The following is an 18,625-nucleotide window of genomic DNA, read 5'->3' as shown; positions in this document are numbered from 1 at the left end:
CACGGGCTATTAGTGTTGCCTACTATTCTGTTTTTACTAGGGGCGGGAGTCATACTAAGGTAAATATTTATCCCTTCTAGGATTCCGCTATAGTATTCATATCTGACTGTATTATTCTAGAGTGTACCATCTGGTATGCACGATCTAATAGGGCCTCAAACAGGGCCATGTCGTCAAGAATTCTCTCTTTACTAATGCCCTTACCTGCTGCTATATTAGCCCTTTTCCTAGTTGCAGTTTTTCTAATTGAAAGCATTTCTATAGCATTAGAAAACATAAGTCTTGGCTCAAACTCTTATAACTCACCTCTATAGCACGATCTGGATTTGAAAGAAGGGTAACAGAGTCCTAAATACCTTGTAGCTTCCTGTTTATATAATGTGGTATACAACACATCTATAAATAAGGCTTTACAAGACACGGCTTGTAGACTCCCTAGGATAAAATTGCTCTGATATCAAGTTTGTCACACCCCAAACCTGAAGAGGCATGGCCGGCACCCGATGGCATACTCGACCCGAGCGTACCACTTTGTAACTGTGAACTATGGAGGGGTAACCCTCAACTTAGACTGATGAGGCCATATTATGACTTATCTAAAAATAATGTCTCTCTCATCTGAGGGGTAAACATAACCCAAAAGCTCATATATATAACTGTGTAGGCCGACAAGGCAGCCATGAACGTCTACAACTAGCAATACCAAACTGAACATGCACACAGGGCTAGCAAGGCCACAATACTAACATACAAAATCTAAAGGACACGTCTACAAGCCCCTAGAAATAACAAAACTATATCATGATCGGAACAGGGCCTCGACCTACCCATTAAACCTTTATATATAAAATGGACTCTAGGGTCTAGACCTGGTAACTTTGAGGAACTGGAGCTTACAAACCGAGCTGCTGTTTGACTCTTGTCTACTGGAAAGGTCTATCCAGCTGTCTATTAAGACCCGTAGGTATGAAATACAGTGTCCCCAGCAAAAGGGACGTCAGTACGAAATAATGTATGGAGTATGTAAGGCAATAGAATAACTGAAAGCAAAAACTGAATTGATAATATAATAATTGAAAGTAAGTGGGAGTCAAAGTTGATTTGAATATATGCTTACATGTTGATACTGACTCAACTCTCTAAATATAGTAAGTAAAATAGATGCCCGTCTCTACAAGCCTCTAGAAATAACAAAACTATGCTCTGTATCTCGGCCATTCTGTGCTCGCTCATAGGCTCTTGGCCATAATAGGCACGGTATATAACTTACCAACTGATCATAGGTTTCCCAATAGGAACCTGCCCATCGATTATATCTTGATGGTGGTGAAAATAATGTAATAATGTGTGTGTGTGAATATATATATATATATATATATATATATATATATATATAGAGAGAGAGAGAGAGAGAGAGAGACCCTCTGCTCTCTTGACTGGAAGAAGACAATACTTAACTGAATATGAAGTCCCGATAAGGGAGAATATGATAACTTATGAGACTAGGATAATGTACATAAATTGAGAAATACAAACTTCTCTTTATGTCTCGTTATCAAATACATGTAGTTACAAGATCATGCCAAAATGAAGGAAAAGATTAGACTTAACATACATTAACCCCATTGAGTCCTTAATACCTTCCAAGCAACTCTTCAAACAACTCAACTCAATCTACCATAGCATAAGGAGATTAAAAATCAGTGCTTAGTAAAGGCTAAGTCCGGAATTTAAGCTAGTAGCTCGTTTATGTAAATTCAACAGCATCTCCCTTTTAACAAGGGACTCCTCCAATACCATACAACAACAACAACAACAACAACAACAACAATAACAACAACAACAACAACAACAACCAGAGAAGTCCAGCAACATATAAGTATCAATAACAAGACACCATATAACAACAACAAATCACAACTACTTCAAGACGAGCGGCAAGCTTCGATTAGAACCCGTATACTCCATATCACCCATTATAGAATTCTTAATATAACTTAACAGTATCATTAACATGATAATGAAGTCATTCATCAATGATTCCAGCCTTATACCATATATTCCTAACAAAGAAAATAATCCACAACTCCAAGTGTCCTCAATTAGCAACTTTATTCACTAGTTCATGTCTAATCCATCCATTTAGCTTAATCAAAATCAAGATAATCTTAAGCACATGCAAGAACACAATAAACATACCTCTACAATAGCTTCATATTGCAATCCAAGTTATATTTATCGAACAACAGCACTCAATGGCAATACAATACCATAGAGGTGACTTAAGCTAATCTTTACTTCCAATCTCAAGTTTCATATGTTTCTTTCACCAATTAACTTAATAAACATATAAACATGCATAACAACAGAAACCATATCATAATCATATTATTTTCTCTTTTTCCAACTATAACAACATATATATATATATATATATATATATATATATATATATATATATATAGCCTTAAAACAGCCCAACAAAGGATAACAACATATCTTTCCCTTTCAAGTGCTATCTTGTAATTTTTCACTCCAAAACCACAACTAACCTGTAATTAGCTTTAAAAACCATCAAAAGGATGTTAAATATACCTTAGGCAGTATGTAAAATTCGAACCCTAAGCTTAACTTAGCGAACCATCATCCTTATTCACATCACAACACCATAGAGGGGTTATTCTTTACCTTTGGCTAACTTTGATGTTGGATTATGGTGTATTTTTTAATTTCCTTGGAGTTTTAGAGGAACTGTTTGGGAGAGTTTGGAGAGTGTGATGATGGAAGGAGGTCGAAAAATGTGCAAATCTCATCCCAAAAACGAAATAAAAACTAGTGAAGATCGGCCACCGACAAAGTGTGTCCTATAGGAGCTTCCTGCGCAGTCTCGGAAAAATATGAATATCTCTCTACTCCGATGTCGTATTTTTAAATGGTTTAATGCGTTCGAAACTAGACTTGTAAATCTTCAATTTGATAGGTGTATCATCCAGTAATTCCAAGTATAATGGGAGGAACGCTCAACTACATTTTACCTAATATTCAGCTCATTTATGAATGTAACCTGTGATGACCTTTGCCAACTTTTGTTCCATAACTCGCTTGACTTTAAAACAAAAGACACAACTAGCATACGACTAACATAACTCATAAAATGACCTCCTTATCATGTTAAGCACCCTAATCTCTGATGACAGGCTATAAACTCGTGTTTTAGTCGCTTATTGTACTTTAATTTACTGTACTTTATTCGTTTTGAGCTTTAATTGATAGTGTTTTGCACTTATTATGTGTTTTATTCCTTTTAGAAGTGATTTCGATCTATGTGGATGTTATGGAATGAGTTTGAGTAATTTGGAGCATTGAAGTCTGAGTAAAGGCCCAAGGGATTAAGCCGGGATCGTGTTCGGGGGTCCAGGACCAAGTCTGGATGTCAAAACGCAAGAAACATTCGTACTCTAAGAAATCCCGACTGACGCGGCATGTGGAGCGCCGCGCTTGTGCATTTCACTACTGTCTGTTAGAACCAACTCTCTGGATTTCCCCACTATGCCCCGCATGACGCATCGCCCCATGCGGTGCGCCTGTGCAATATTTACAGAATGAAAATCCTACTTCGGCTAGGAGAAGGTTATTTTGTCTCGGCCTGACCTTACTTGGTATAAATACATGGGAAAATATTATTTTCTGGACTTTTGACATATATTCGACTTAAGGAGGCTAAGGAGAGGTTGTAAGAACATGAGCACAAGGATTTCATCATTCCTTCCTCACTCAAGACACGAGTTTGGATTGAATTTATATTTTCCTATACTTTAATTTTATCCGTGATGAATTGCTCCATATTTATGGAGTAGTTACCTTTAGAGTTTGATGGATGTGGTGTATTGATGATTATTTGTGGATTATAACTCTAGTTTTATATATTGAAGTATTTATGGATGATTTAATTATTGCATCTATATTCATTGGTTCATGTAATCGAGAGAGTCATAATTTGTGATATCTTGGCATTATATTGATGTGTGAGTTCATAGATTCTTCTAAGTAATCGAAAGAGGCTAGTTGAATCATTTATTAAAGCTAGTTAGGGAAATAATCGAAAGAGGTTTTTCTAAAGACCAATCCATTATGCTTTCTTGCATATCTTCATGTGCTTAAATTGGTTCATCTTGTGAGGTTAGGGCTTAATCGAGAGAGGTGCTTTTGCTGAACGTTTGAACTAATAATTGAGTGAATTCGAGAGATTCACTTGAACATTAGGAGTGAATTATTTAGAGTTAGATCTCAAACAAATATATTGCACCTATCCTATCAAAACCCTATTTTCTCCCACCGATAACCTCATTGCTTACCTTTGTTGTGATAACCATTAGTCAATAGCTTTAGATTCTTAGTTAATTTTAATTATTAATCATATAAATCTCAATTGTTGATTCTCCTTGATAGCAATCAAGCTAGAAACTATGAAAATATTATTTAACTCCAATTCATATGGATACGATATTATACTATACTATCTTTTACTAGCGAGCATAATTTAAGTGTGTGTTTCGAGCTCGTCAAATTTTGGCATCGTTGCCGGGGATTGGCAATCAATAGTGTTTGAAATAGTTTGTAGTGCTAATTAAAGAATTTTTATTTTTATTTTATTTTATCTTTCCCTTTTTTACGTTTGGTATTCTTTGACTGTGCGTAGGTTACAGGTTCAGAGTGGTGCATGACTAGAACTTCTGCGAAGGAAGTGCTACCATACGAGCCAAAAATTGAAAAACAATTGCGACAACTGAAGAAGGAAAGAAATCTCACCAAGACAACAGAAAAAGTTGGGTAGTCCTTAACCAAAGAACTTATGGCTGGAAACGGTGAAGATAATGTGGATTTGGCTGTGAGTGAAGCATCCCAACAAAAAGAACAAGCTACACGGGATGGTGAGGAAGAAGCTATTAGAGATCCGCAGAACATCTATGAAGAAGAGAGGGGTCTCAAACTTAATAAATATCAACCCTTGCATGGGAGACCACTTGGCAATTATGCTAGACTGGTCTACAATAAAGGTTCATCAAGTATTAGACCACCCCCAATTGATGCTAATAATTTCGAGTTGAAACAAGGGTTTCTCCAAACCCTTCAAAATTGTTGTGTCTTCAGAGGGAAGATGAACGAAGATCCAAACAACCATCTAATGGACTTCGAGAAGATTATGAACACCTTTCAATGCAATAGTGTGTCACAAGATGAAGTTTACTTAAGGGCATTCCCCTTCACACTCAAAGATGCTGCAAAGCAGTGGCTTCGAAGCTTACCCACGGGATCGATCAGAACATGGGAGAAGATGACTAGAAAATTCTTTGATAAATATTTCTCCTCAACTAAAATGGGCAAGTTTAGAAGGGAAATCCATAACCTCTGCCAGAAAGATACGGAAACTATTTTTGAAGCATATGAGAGGTTTAAGGAGATTGTTAAAAAGTGTCAACATAGGGAATTGAACTCTGGATGCAACTCCAGAACTTTTGGGATGGATTGACACTGGCCTCATGTAGAACACTGAGCAATGTAGTTGGAGGCCCTTTGATGAAGATGAGTTGTCTGAAGATGCAAATCAGTGGCCTTCTGAGAGTGCTGAAAGAACAAGGTCGACAGGTGTTCACTAGGTTGATGCTAACATATCTATGCATGTACAGCTTGATGCTTTGGCTAAAGAAATATGGAAGCCGAGCTTAGCTACAATACAAAGTGAGCCTCATACAACATTTGATATATAACGGAGAGGGCATCCTACTCATGAGTGTCAAACCTCAACTGAGGAAGTGAATGTTATAGGAAATTATAATGCAATGGGTCAGAGGCACCCCTATTTTTCATGGAGTTCACCTGGAGGTACTGCAAATGCGTGGCAACAAAATAACTCTAGACCTCACGGACAAGGAACTCCAGTCTTCCAAAATCAGCATAGGCAGTAGTTTCAGCCTCAATAGTCCAATCAGCCTGGTCTAGATGATCTAATGAAGGCCTTCATTATCAAGACAGATAAGAGGTTGGACGCTCACGGGGAAGCTACCAAAGAATTGGGCACTGGTTTTCGAAACTTGGAGAGACAAGTGGGAAAGATTGCAACAATATTATCTAAGAGGGTTCCAGGCACTCTCCCCGCTGATACTGAGAGAAATCACAAAGAAATAGTGAATGTTGTGACCTTGAGAAGTGGGAAAGTATTGATGATTGTTTGTAGATTATAACTCTAGTTTTATGTATTGAAGCATTTTTGGAGGATTTAATTGTTGCATCTATATTCACTTGTTCATATAATCGAGAGAGGCATGACTTGTGATATCTTTGCATTATATTGATGGGTGACATCATAGACTCTTCTAAGTAATCGAAAGAGGCTAGTTGAATCATTGACTAAACCTAGTTAGGAGAATAATCGAAAGAGGTTTTCCCAAAGACCCATCCTTTACGCATTCTTGCATATCTTTACGTGCTTACATTAGTTCATCTTTTGAGGTTAAGGCTTAATCGAGAGAGGAGTTTTTGCTGAACGTTTGAACTAATAATTGAGTGAATTCGAGAGAATCACTTGAACATTAGGAGTGAATTATTTAGAGTTAGATCCCAAACAAATATCTTGCACCTATCCTATCAAAACCCTATTTTCTCCCATTGATAACTTCCTTGCTTACCTTTGTTGCGATAGTCATTAGTCAATAGCTTTATATTCTTAGTTAATTTTAGTTATTAACCATATAAATCTCAATTGTTGATTCTCCTGGATAAAAACCAAGCTAGAAACTACAAAAATACTGTTTAACTCCAATCCATGTGGATACGATATTATACTATACTATCTTTGACTAGTGAGGATAATTTAAATATGTGTTTCGAGCTCGTCAGTCTCACCCCAAAAGTACATGTTATAACATTTCCAACTTGTTGACTTTCGGCGAAACTTATTTGCTTCATTTTGTTTAGCTTCTAAGCCTTCCAACCCTCTTGGTACTTGTTATTCATGATCTTAAATATTTGTAACCTCCATGATAACATGATTAACTTATTTTTTTGTACTTTCAAAGATGATCTCATTTATGAGCTTACATTAATTGGCTTACAACGGACTCTCACGTACTAAAACATGGGGTGTAACACCTAATTTGTAGCTATTGTTGTAGACAAATTCTGCAAGTGGAAAGAACTGATCCCAAGTGCCCCCGAAATCCATAACGCAGGCATGAAGCATATCCTCCAATACTTGAATGGGGCGTTTGGACTCTCCGTCCATCTAGGGGTGAAACGTTGTACTCAACTCAACCCGTGTGCCTAGCTCATGTTGTACCGCTCTCCAGAAACGTGATGTGAACTGCGTACCCCAATCAGAGATGATGGATACCAGCATGCCATGAAGTCAGACAATCTCGTGGATATAGATCTGAGCTAGCTGCTCTGAAGAATAGTTAGTCACTACCGAAATGAAATGAGCCGACTTGGTCAGCATGTTCACAATCACCCATACCACGTCAAATTTCTTCTGAGTGCATGGGATCCCAACAACGAAGTCCATGGTGACACACTCCCATTTCCACTTGGGAATCTCAAGTCACTGAAGCAAACCACCCGGTCGCTGATGCTCATACTTCACCTGCTGACAATTTAGCACCGAGCTACATACTCTACTATGTCTTTCTACATACTCTTCCGCCAATAGTGCTGCCTCAAGTCCTGATACATCTTAGTGGCACCCGGATGAATGGAGTACCACGAATGATGGGCCTGCTAAAGAATAAACTCACGCAACCCATCCATATTGGGCACGCATAACTAGCCTTTCATCCGCAACACACAGCCATCTCCGATTGTAACCTCCTTGGCATCTTTGTGTTGAACCGTGTCAACCAAGAACTCGACTTGGCTCCGAAACATCCAATCTAACAAACTGGTTGGCTAAGACCTGAACATCTAATGCTAATGGCCTCTCTGTTTCTAGTAGATATGCTAAACTACCCAAACTCTCTGCCTTTCGACTCAAGGCATCGGCCACCGAATTTGCCTTCCCGAAATGATATACAATGGTGATATCATAGTCCTTAAGCAACTCTAACCACCTCTACTGCCGCAAGTTAAGATCTTTCTGTTTGAACAGATGTTGTAGACTCTAGTGGTCGGTAAAGATCTCACAAGGGACACCGTACAAATAATGCCGCCAGATCTTCAATGCATGAACAATGGCTACCAACTCCAAGTCATGGACCGGATAATTCTTCTCATGGGTCTTTAGCTGTCGAGACGTATAGGCAATAACCATACCATCTTGCATCAACACTGCGCCATGGCCAACACGTGACGAATCACAATGCATAGTATAAGACCCTGATCCCATAGGAAACACCAACACTCTCATTGTAATCAAAGCAGTCTTGAGCTTTTGAAAGCTTGCCTCACACTCCTCGGACCATCTGAAAGGAGCACCCTTCTGGGTCAATCGGGTCATAGGTGCAGCAACAAATGAGAAACCCTCTAAAAATGACAATAATACCCGACAAAACCAAGGAAACTCTAAATCTCAGTGGTCGAAGATGGTCTGGGCCAACTCTACACTTCTTCAATCTTCTTCGAATCTACCTTGATCCCCTCACTTGACACCACATGACCCAAAAACGCCACTGAATCAAGCCAGAATTCACACTTTGAGAATTTTGTATACAACTTCTTCTCTCTCAATGTTTGGAGCACAACACTCAAGTGTTGCTCATAATCTTCCCGACTGTGGGAGTACACCAAGATGTCGTCAATAAACACAATGACGAATGAATCATGTTAATGCTAGAATACATTGTTCATCAGTTTCATAAATGTTGCTCGGGCATTGGTCATCCCAAATGACATCACAAGGAACTCGTTGTGACCATACCGAGTCATGAATGTAGTCTTTGGAATATCTGTATCCCGAATCTTTGGATGATGATAACCCGACCACAAATCAATCTTTGAGAACACTCTGGCATCTTGCAGCTGATCAAATAAGTCATCAATGCGTGGTAATGGATACATGTTCTTTACTGTAACCTTGTTCAACTGCCGCTAATCAATACACATGCACATAGAACCATCTTTCTTCATCACAATCAAGACCGAAGCACCCCACGGCGATACACTAGTCCAAATGAAACCCTTACAAGCAACTCTTGCAACTACTCCTTTAGGTCCTTCAACTCCGCTGGGACCATATGATATGGTAGAATAGAAATGGGCTGAGTATCCGGCAATATGTCAATAACAAAATTGATATCCCAATCTGGCGGCATGACCGGAAGATCCCCTAGACATCTAGAAAGTCTCTCACTACCAAAACTGACTCAATGGTAGGAGTATCAACACTGGCATCTCTCACAAAGGCTAGATAAGCATCACATCCCTTCTCAAACACCCGTTGAGCCTTTAGAAATGATACAACCTTGCTAGGAACATAATCCAATACACCCCTCTACTCTAACTGTGGTAAACCTGGCACAACCGGCGTCACAATCTTGGCGTCACAATCTAGAATAGCATGATAGGGCGACAACCAGTCCATGCCCAAGATAACATACAATTCTACCATATTAAGTAACAATAGATCAACTATGTTCTCAAACCACCAATAAGGAAATACGACTGATACACACGGTCCACAACAATAGAATCTCCCAAAGGCGTGGACACATAAATAGAACTCAAAGGATTGAGTGATATATCAAAACATGGAGCTAAGTAAGATGACACATATGAATAAGTGGAGCCCAAATCAAATAAGACTGATGTATCTCTATGGCAAATCGGAACCATACCTGTAATGACTGAGTCTGAAGCAACTGCCTCCGTCCTACTCTGAAAAGCATAGAATCTAACCTGGCCTTCCTCTCTAGGGCGACCTCTACCCGCCCGTCCCCCACCCCTAGCTGGTTGTGCGGGTGGGGAGACAACTAGGGCAGCAACCATGGCCTAAGAAGTCTGTGGACCTGACTGAATCCAAGGAACCTGAGTAGTCTGTGGAGGTGCACCCCTCCTGAGTCTGGGGCAGTCTCTAACCATGTGACGGGTATTACCACACTCAAAGAAAGCTATCGGTGGGCGTGGTTTCTATGACTAGCTCAGGCCTGGTCGGCGAGATTGACCGCTTAAGGTACCCCGTGTAGGATGTGCACTAGAAAATGCCTGAGCAAAGTGGGCAACCTGAGATCTCGGAATAACCGGAGCACTACTAGAAGCTGTAAGAACTGAATGAACTAGAAGGTTCATATAGACTCTACCATGATGGGTTGTAGTTGTAGTGTGACCACCACTAAATCCTCCCATACCACGAGGCCTCTTGGTCTCCCTGTCCTCTCTCTCACGGCCACGCATACCCTCCAACCTCCGTGCAATCTCTACAACCTGCTGATATGGTGTATCTATCTCTAACTATCAAGCCATGCTGAACCTAGTACCATAGTTGAGCCCCTCGATAAATCGACGGACTCGCTCTATGGTTGTAGAAAACAAGGTAGGTGCATGTCTGGACAAATCACTAAGTTGGATAGCATACTCCGACACTGTCATAGTACCCTGGCACAACTGCTCGAACATTGTGCGCTATGCATCCCAAAGGGTCTGAGGAACAAACTCTCTCAAGAACAACTCTGAAAACTGAGTCCACATAAGTGAAGCTGCATCGACTGGGCTGCCCTCCTCGTACACCTGTAACCACTGATACACTGCTCCCTACAGCTGGAACATAGTAAAAGCAACCCCACTCGTCGCAACAATACCCATAGGTGCAGAGAATATGGTGGTACTCCTCTACAAACCCATGTGCATCCTCTGAAGCTAAACCACTAAAAGAAGGAGGGTGATACTTCTTGAACCTCTCAAGTCTAATATGCTCTTCCTCAGATGTTATTGCTCTAACCGCGGGCTGAACCGGAACAACATGTTGTACTGGTATAACCTCTAGGACCTGATCAACCCGGACCCTGCTGCTCTGGATACGGGTCATGCGAGTTTGAGCTCCTCCCCCCATCCTGAGATATGGCTAGTAGAAGTGGAAGCAACCCCGCCTGAGCTAAGGTCCTGAACATGCTCAAGAACTTTACGAGGGTCCCCCACCTTGTCACGACCCCAATTTCCCTCCGAAGTATGTCATGATGGAACCTAGTCTCTACGAGTAGGTAAGCCTAACAGTTTATAATAACCTGGCAGAAATAATTTACAAAATACTACAACAAAACAGAATAACTGATGTAAACTTCCAAAAACAGAATCAACAATAATACACTCACAAGACCGGTTGAATTGAATCATAAGCTCTACATAGTAAAACTAGAGTATCTACTACATCACTGACTGAAAGAAAATACAACATGAAATAAGAATAAAGGAACGTGACTCTGAGGCCTGTGGACGCCGACCAGGTATACCTAGAAGTCTCCGTGAAGTAGCTAATAGATGATTACTAATGACCGGCACGAGCAGACATACCTGGATCTGCACAAAAATATGCAAAAATGTAGTATGAGTACACCACAATGGTACCATGTAAGTATCAAGCCTAACCTCGAAGAAATGGTGACAAGGGGTCGACATCGATACTCACTAGTTGTAACCCGGCCGGTCGTTTTGAGTATTATAGCCTTTTTCCCCCATTTATTTCTCATTCTATATTCTTTTATTGTTATGTGACTTGTCAGGGTGGTTGGTTTGGTTCTGGGGATGTTTCGAAATGAATAGGGACATTTAGTCCAAAGGTTGGATGCCTAAGTTGAAAGAGTTTACCAGATGTTGAGTTAAGTGTAAATAGCTCCGGATAGAGTTTCGATGGTTCTGATAGCTCAGTTTGGTGATTTTGGACTTAGTAGTGTATCCGTATATTGGTTTGGAGGTCCATAGGAATTTTAGATTGAACTGGAAAAAGTTGGAAAAGTTGAAGTTTGGAGAGTTGAGAAGTTTGACAAAGAGTTGACTTTGATGTTACCGGGCTCGGATTTTGGTTCCATAAGTTATATTAGGTCTGTTGTGTCATTTATGAATTATGTGAAAAATTTGAGGTCAATCGGAGTTGGTTTGATAGGTTTTGGCATGGTTTGTAGAAGTTGGAAATCCATTAGTTTATTAGGTTTGAATTGTGGTGCGATTCGTGATTTTGATGTCGTTTGATGTGATTTGAGGCCTCGACTAAGCTTTGTATGATGTTTTAAGATGTGTTGGTATGTTTGGATGTGGTCCTGTGGGCATCAGGTGATATTCGGATTGATTACGGATTGAGTTTGGCCTTATTGAGCTGCAGATTTTTCTGATGTCTGGTTTCCTTATTCGCCTTTGCGAGATGAGTCTCGCGTTCGTGAAGGGTATCTGGGATGCAGGTGAAGTTTGTACTTAGCATTCAAGAAGAAGGCCTCGCATTCGCGATGGTCTATGAAAATTGTGCACCGGGATCGCGTTTGCGTAGAAGGATGAGGCCGACTTGGGCACCAGGCCTTAAGCCTTCGCGTTCGCGGCCATGGACACGCATTCGCGTAGGTAGAGCTCTATGAAGCATCGCGTTCATGAGGGAGACTTCACTTTTGCATAAGTGGATTTTTGGGTTGTTGAGTTTTGTGCTTCGCGCACGCGAGGCAATTTCCGCGTTCGCGAAGAAGGGCATTTGGGCAGCAGATATTTATTTCAAAATCAAGGGTTTGAACCCATTTTTCATATTTTGAGCTAGAGACCTCAGATTTAGGCGATCCGTGAAAGGATTTTCAACGATTTTGATTGGGGTAAGTGATTCTAACTCAATTTTGGTTGTTATACATAAATCTATCATTGTTTTTACCATTTAATTAGTATTTTGCATTGGAAAATTTTGGGAAAATTTGTGAAACTTCGTAGACCATAATTTGAGGATTTGGAGGTCGAATTGAGATTGGAATTGAGTAATTTTGGTATGGTTGGACTCATTGTTGAATGGGTGTTCAAATTTATTTAATTTTGTCGGATTCCGAGAGGTGGCTCGGGGTTCACTTTTTGGGTTTACTTTTTGACTTTGGTTAAGGAACCTAACTTTATCATATGGAATCGATTTTTATAGCTTGTATTGATTGCATTAAGTTGTTTCTGGCTAGATTCGAGTCATTCGGAGGCCGATTCGCGAAGCAAGGGCTTGTTGGTGTAGGGATTTCCGCGGTTTGAGGTAAGTTACACTTCTAAACTTGATACTGAGTGTATGAATCCCTGAACTACGTGTTATGTGGTTGGTATTGAGGTGATGCACATTCTAGGTGATGGGCGTGTGGGCATGCACCGTGATAATTGTCTCTCGGTTATTTCAGTGGTACCGTGTAGTTATCAAATCTTATTGCTATTCATGAAATTCCTACTTGTTAGAGTAATTGAGCTACAATCCATGTTAGAAATCATGTTTAGACTATATGCTTATTTTGTTGGGACCCACGGAGGTCGTTTCAATTGTTGAATTATTTGGTTAAATTACAATTATTTACTCAGTCACATCTATAATTTGTATATGATATCTCAGTCTCTGTTACCTTCTGTTGTTACATAATATTATCATTGTTTGGGTTGTTTGTCATGAGATTTGTGAGCCTGAGAGACTGGAGAGATTGATGATTGCGTGAGGCCGAGGGCCTGGTTGTGAGTGATATTTATCAGATCGGGTTGAGCGCCGCAACAGGCTTTATTGATTCATGATGGGATCGGACTGCACGCCGCAGCATGCCATGTTGGCTTATATTAGTGCTTGGGCAAGATCCACCCCTCTGGAGTCTGACATACCAGTAGTGAGCGTAGGCACCACTAAGTGCTGAGTGCGAGTGCCGAGTGCCGAGTGATTTATAGTGTTGAGTGATTGGGGTACTGAATGATTGCGTGTGCTGAGTGAGGTTGAATACTCTAAGAGCATCAGTATATGAGTTTATCACTATGTTGCATCACAGGTGACATGCATATTTGACATGTAGACATAGAGATCTAGCACTCCTCATGTTTGCTATACCTGGCATATTTTTATCAATATTGAGCCTAAATGGTTGATCTTGAAAGCATGTCTAATTTTATGTACTGTGTACAACAGTGTATGAGATTTTCTCTGAGTTATTACCCTCAATTTCTTGTCATATCTATACTATTATTATGTGGTTCAGACTGTACCTATTTGAGCTCATCACTGCTTTTAGCCCAAGGTTAGTCCTGTTACGTATTGAGTACATTGGGTCGGTTGAACTCATACTAAACTCTACACTTCATGTGCAGATCCAGGTACTTCTGGGCACGGTGGTTGCTAGACTTGGAACATTTCCTGCTTGGAGACTTTTGAGGTAGCTGCGTTGGCGTTCGCAGACCTTGACTCTCCTTCTTTTATTCAGTTTATTTAGCAATGTTCTATCTTTCAACATAGTTGTATTAGAAGTTTTGACTATGTTGATATTTGGTAGTTCATGTACTCTGTGACACCTAAATTTTGGGGGAATTTGTATGGAGTCGCGGTATTTCTTATCAGTTATTTGTGAGAATTTTTGCTATTTAACTTGTTTCTTCATAATTTCAAATTTAAAAATGCATATTTATTTGTGACTATCAGCTTGCCTAGTTTTGTGATAGGCGCAATCACAACATGTTGAGTTTGGGTCATGACAAGTTGGTATCAGAGCCTAGTTATACAGATCTCACAAGTCATGAACAGGTTTAGTTGAGTCTTACGGATCGGTACGGAGACGTCTGTACTTATCTTTGAGAGTCTACCGAACTATTACGAAAACTTTGCTTTCTTGTATTCTTGTCGTGCAGATTTGTTGATTCCGGAAACTAAACTTCTACTATTTTATTCTCTCACAGATGGTGAGGACACGGGCTACCGGATCGGGTAAACAGCTACCAGTACCACCAGCTAGGGCCGCGAGAGGCCAAGGTGGAACTCGTACAACAGCTAGTCCAGCACCTTTGGAGCTACCAGTTGCTCCAGCTCAGGAGCAGATTCCAAATGTGGTTGAACTGGTGGGACAAGCTCAGGCACCAGCTGTGCCCGTTGTGATTCCAAGCCTTTAGGAGGATTTGGCCTAAATATTGACTGTATGCACTAACCTTGTTCCGGCAGTTTCAGTTCAGGCCGCACTAGCTACTTCTAATGCTAGGGGAGGTGCACAGACTCTCGCTACCCATACTCTAGAGCAGGTGGTTCAGGGACTTCAGACACTAGGGGTACTACCAGCCCAGCCGGTTATAGTTTCTCAGGACGATATGGGCCCACCTATGAGTGATGAGAAGCAGAAGACGCTAGAGCGATTTGGGAGGCTCAGGCCTCCAACATTCAGTGGGGCTGGGTTAGATGATGCTCAGGACTTCTTAGACATGTGGTAGAGGATTCTTCGCACTGCGGGTATTCTGGAGACTAGTGGAGTCTCATTTACTACTTTTCAGCTATCGGGGGCGGCCTTCAGATGGTGGAAGACTTATGAGTTGAGCAGGCCTACTGGCACTGCACCACTTACATGGCATGAGTTCTCCGTTCTCTTCTAGGAGAAGTTTTTTCCACAGACCCGCAGGGAGGAGTTGTGTAGGTAGTTTGAGCAGCTACGCCATGAGGGGTATGTCTGTGACCCAATATGAGATGTGATTTTCATAGTTGGCTCGTCACGCGATCTGGTTGGCTCCCATAGAGACGTAGAGGATTATGAGGTTCATTGACGGCCTTAACTATGTACTGCGCTTTGTCATGACTCAAGAGATTGCATCAAGTTCTAGGTTTGATGAGGTGGCTGATATTGCTATGCGACTAAAGCAAGTCCATAGTCATGACCGTGAGGAGAGGGAGGCCAAAAGGCCTCGTAGTTCAGGTGGTTTCAATGGTGTTTCTTCTGGAGGGCAGTCCCACCACAATAGTGGTCATCCTTATAGGCCCGCTCAGATGGCTAGTCCAATTCATCGTGGTGTATCAGCTTGGCATGGTTCATACGGTGCCCGTCCGAGTCAGTCATCACTCAGTTCCCTCCCGGCACAAAGTTCATCTCGTGCTCCATCAGTTCAGGGTTCATCTGTGCCAGGTTCTTCTAGTTCTTAGGGTCTGATTAAGTCTCTACCACCATCGGTCGATCGGAGTTGCTTCGAGTGCGGGGAGTTTGGACATGTGTGGAGGCAGTGTCCCCATCGTTTTGGAGGTCCGGTTCAGTAGAGGGGTTAGGTTATGACTTCCACACTAATTACTTCACCACCCTCTCAGCCATCTCGGGGTGGGGCTCAGGCAGCTAGAGGTCGCCCTAGAGGGGGAGGCCGAACTTATGGCGGTCAGGCTCGATGCTATGTTTTACCTGCCAGGCCACAGACTGTTTCTTTAGATGCAATGATCACAGGTATTGCCTCGGTATGCCACAGGGATGCTTCGATATTATTTGACCCCGGTTCCACTTATTCATATGTATCATCATATTTTGCTCATTATTTGTATATGATATGTGCGTCCTTAGTCTCTCATGTTTATCTATCTACTCTGGTGGGAGATTCTACTGGTATGGACCGTGTGTATCGGTCGTGTGTGGTGACCATCGGGGGATTAAAGATTAGAGTTGATCTCTTATTGCTTAGTATGGTTGATTTTGACGTGATTCTGGGCATGGATTGGTTGTCCCCATGTCATGCTATTCTGAATTATCACGCTAAGACCGTGACATTGGTGATGACGAGGTTACCTAGGATCGAGTGTAGAGGTTCTCTGGACTATGTTCCCAGTAGGGTGATTTCATATCTGAAGGCTTAACGGATGGTTGGGATGTTTGTCATATTTGGCCTTTGTGAGGGATGTTGGTTATGATACTCCTACCATTGATTCCGCTCCAGTAGTATGAGACTTTACGGATGTGTTTCCTATAGACTCGCTTGGCATTCTGTCCGACATAGACATTAATTTTGGTATTTGCTTGGTGTCGAGCACTCAGCCCATTTCTATTCCTCTATATCATATGGCACCATCAGCGTTGAAGGAATTGAAAGAGCAGCTTCAGGAGCTTCTTGATAAGGGGTTCATTAGGCCTAGTATGTCACCGTGGGGTGCATCGATTCTGTTTGTGAATAAGAATGAGTGTACTATGCAGATGTGCATTGACTATAGACAGTTGAACAAAGTTACAATTAAGAACAAGTATCCTTTGCGGCACATTGATGACTTATTTGACCAGCTTCAGGGGGCTAGAGTATTCACTAAGATTGATTTTAGGTCTGGGTATCACCAGTTGAAGATTCAGGACTCTGACATTCAGAAGATGACATTCAGGACCCGTTTTGGTCAGTACGAGTTCTCTGTGATGTCTTTTGGACTGACCAATGCCCCAGCAGCATTCATGCATCTGATGTATAGTGTGTTCCAGTCATATCTTGATTCGTTTGTCATAGTATTTATTGATGATATCCTAGCGTACTCATGTACCCAGGAGGAGCATGCACATCATATGATTTCAGCTCAATTCTCCAAGTGTACATCATGTACCTAGGAGGCTATTGGGATTGTACTACAGACGTTGAGGGAGAAGAAGTTTTATGCCAAGTTCTCCAAGTGTGATTTTAGCTCAGTTCGGTGGCGTTCTTGGGGCACATGGTGTCTAGTGAGGTGATTAAGGTAGATCCGAAGATGATTGACGCGGTTTAGAGATGGCCTATACCATCTTCAACTATGGATATTCTGAGTTTTCTCAGCTTGGCCGGATATTATCTTCGCATCCATTAAAATGCCTTTGACCAGGTTGATCCAGAAGGGTGCTCCATTCGGGTGGTCGGATGAGTGTGAGGAGAGCTTTCAGAAGCTCAAGACTGCCTTGACCACAACTCCAATTCTAGTTTTGCCTTCAGCTTCGGGTTCTTATAGAGTGCATTGTGATTCTTCTCAGATTGGTATTGGGTGCTTCTTGATGCAGGAGGATAGAGTGATTGCTTATGCTTCACTCCAGTTGAAGCCTCGTGAGAAGAACTACTTCATTCATCATTTAGAGTTGGCAGCCATCATTCATGCATTGAAGATTTGGAAGCATTCTCTTTACCACATGTCTTGTGAGGTATTTACACATCATTAGAGTCTTCAGTACTTTCTCAAATAAAAGGTTCTAAATTTGAGGCAGCGGAGATGGTTGGAGCTGTTAAAAGACTATGATATTACCATTTTGTATCATCTCGGGAAGGCCAATGTGGTGGCAGATGCCTTGAGTAGAAAGGCGATGAGTATGGGTAGCCTTGCATATATTCATGTCGGTGAGAGATCACTTGCAGCAGATGTTCAGGCCTTGGCGAATCAGTTGATGAGGTAATATGTTTCGGAGCCTATCGGGTTCTAGCTTGTGTGGTTTATCAATCTTCTTTATATGATCGCATCAGAGATCGTCAGTATGACGACCCCCATTTGCTTGTTCTTAAGTACACAGTTCAACACGGTGATGCCTAGGAGGTTTCTATTGGAGATGATGGGGTCTTGCGGATGCAGGGTCTGATATGTGTCCCCGGCGTGGATGGGTTACGTGAGTTGATTCTTGAGGAGGACCACAGTTTGTGGTATTCCATTCATCCGGGTGTCATGAAAATGTACCAAGACTTGAGGCAGCACTATTGGTGGAGGAGGATGAAGAAAGACATAGTGGAT

The 18,625-nt window shown here is 41.4% G+C and overlaps 1 non-coding gene across 1 annotated transcript; it reads right to left on the bottom strand.

Annotated features, from left to right (window-relative positions):
* Positions 1–5,383: 5,383 nt before the first annotated feature.
* LOC117277108 (small nucleolar RNA R71) lies at positions 5,384–5,490 on the bottom strand. The gene has a single exon (XR_004507388.1). It is a non-coding gene; the product is annotated as a small nucleolar RNA R71 (small nucleolar RNA).
* Between the last annotated feature and the right edge of the window lie 13,135 nt (positions 5,491–18,625).

Source organism: Nicotiana tomentosiformis, chromosome 7 (assembly GCF_000390325.3).
Source record: "Nicotiana tomentosiformis chromosome 7, ASM39032v3, whole genome shotgun sequence".
In the NCBI taxonomy this organism is placed as follows: domain Eukaryota; kingdom Viridiplantae; phylum Streptophyta; class Magnoliopsida; order Solanales; family Solanaceae; genus Nicotiana; species Nicotiana tomentosiformis.
Note: the sequence above shows the minus strand (reverse complement) of the source record. Positions and strands in the feature narration are given on the sequence as shown.